Genomic DNA, 2,500 nt, shown 5'->3' with positions numbered 1-2,500 from the left:
AGGTGTAGTATACCAGTAGCGTGCCAAGAGGTCAGACTGCCCTGATCTACCTTCCATACCCCATGACAAAACTGGCCCCGCACTTGCTCAGTCTTTCTCGGCCCAAGTTTGACTGGAAAATCAAACTGAGCTGACGTCATAGCCATTCGGGTGAGACGACAAACCCGAGGTTCCGTGTGCAAGCACGTACGTACGTACTTGGCGCACTGAAAAAAGAACCCATTGCTTGCAAGCAACGAGAGTGGTTGTTCTTTGGCAAAACTATGTAGATGAATTCCACTCTGATAGGTACACAAATTGTATATCATTATGTGCATGCATTCAAGGGCTGACAGAGCACGTTGGACTATGCTGCTGGTCAGGTATCTGCAGTGCTCCAGCAGATGTGGTGTAGCCTTTATGGATTTGTCCGAACGTAGACGGAGACGCCTCCGCGAGTAACCGTGAAACTGAAACTGCAAAGCTGTAGATCATGGAGGGCCCGCCACCCAGTTCACAGAGACATAGACACACCATCACAATAGACACACCACCACCCAGTTCACAGAGACATAGACACACCACCACCCAGTTCACAGAGACATAGACACACCATCACAATAGACACACCACCACCCAGTTCACAGAAACATAGACACACCACCACAACATAGACACACCACCACCCAGTTCACAGAAACATAGACACACCACCACAATAGACACACCACCACCCAGTTCACAGAGACATAGACACACCACCACCCAGTTCACAGTAACATAGACACACCACCACAATAGACACACCACCAGCCAGTTCACAGAAAGATAGACACACCACCACCCAGTCAAGTTCACAGAAACATAGACACACCACCACAACATAGACACACCACCACCCAGTTCACAGAAACATAGACACACCACCACAATAGACACACCACCACACAATAGACACACCACCACCCAGTTCACAGAAACATAGACACACCACCACAATAGACACACCACCACAATAGACACACCACCACCCAGTGCACAGAAACATAGACACACCACCACAATAGACACACCACCACAATAGACACACCACCACCCAGTGCACAGAAACATAGACACACCACCCAACATAGACACACCACCACAATAGACACACCACCACCCAGTTCACAGAGACATAGACACACCACCACAATAGACACACCACCACCCAGTGCACAGAAACATAGACACACCACCACAATAGACACACCACCACCCAGTTCACAGAGACATAGACACACCATCACAATAGACACACCACCACCCAGTTCACAGAGACATAGACACACCACCACAATAGACACACCACCACCCAGTTCACAGAAACATAGACACACCACCACAACATAGACACACCACCACCCAGTTCACAGAAACATAGACGCACCACCACAATAGACACACCACCACAATAGACACACCACCACCCAGTGCACAGAAACATAGACACACCACCCAACATAGACACACCACCACAATAGACACACCACCACCCAGTTCACAGAGACATAGACACACCACCACAATAGACACACCACCACCCAGTGCACAGAAACATAGACACACCACCACAATAGACACACCACCACCCAGTTCACAGAAACATAGACACACCTCCACAATAGACACACACCACCCAGTTCACAGAAACATAGACACACCACCACAATAGACACAGCACCACCCAGTGCACAGAAACATAGACACACCTCCACAATAGACACACCACCACCCAGTTCACAGAAACATAGACACACCACCACAATAGACACACCACCACCCAGTGCACAGCCGGAGACATAGACACACCACCACAATAGACACACCACCACACAATAGACATACCACCACCCAGTTCACAGAAACATAGACACACCACCACAATAGACACACCACCACCCAGTTCACAGAGACATAGACACACCACCACAATAGACACACCACCACCCAGTGCACAGAAACATAGACACACCACCACAATAGACACACCACCACCCAGTTCACAGAAACATAGACACACCTCCACAATAGACACACCACCACCCAGTTCACAGAAACATAGACACACCACCACAATAGACACAGCACCACCCAGTGCACAGAAACATAGACACACCACCACAATAGACACACCACCACCCAGTTCACAGAAACATAGACACACCTCCACAATAGACACACCACCACCCAGTTCACAGAAACATAGACACACCACCACAATAGACACAGCACCACCCAGTGCACAGAAACATAGACACACCACCACAATAGACACACCACCACCCAGTTCACAGAAACATAGACACACCACCACAATAGACACACCACCACCCAGTGCACAGCCGGAGACATAGACACACCACCACAATAGACACACCACCACACAATAGACATACCACCACCCAGTTCACAGAAACATAGACACACCACCACAATAGACACACCACCACCCAGTTCACAGAGACATAGACACACCACC

At 49.2% G+C, this 2,500-nt stretch overlaps 1 protein-coding gene across 10 annotated transcripts in view; it reads left to right on the top strand.

Moving 5' to 3' along the window:
• The window catches only part of LOC143292584 (dipeptidyl peptidase 4-like), a 395,699-nt gene that overhangs the window by 266,954 nt on the left and 126,245 nt on the right, over nt 1–2,500 (top strand). The window lies entirely within an intron of this gene.

The sequence above is a fragment of the Babylonia areolata genome, chromosome 18 (assembly GCF_041734735.1).
Source record: "Babylonia areolata isolate BAREFJ2019XMU chromosome 18, ASM4173473v1, whole genome shotgun sequence".
Classification (NCBI taxonomy): domain Eukaryota; kingdom Metazoa; phylum Mollusca; class Gastropoda; order Neogastropoda; family Buccinidae; genus Babylonia; species Babylonia areolata.
Note: the sequence above shows the minus strand (reverse complement) of the source record. Positions and strands in the feature narration are given on the sequence as shown.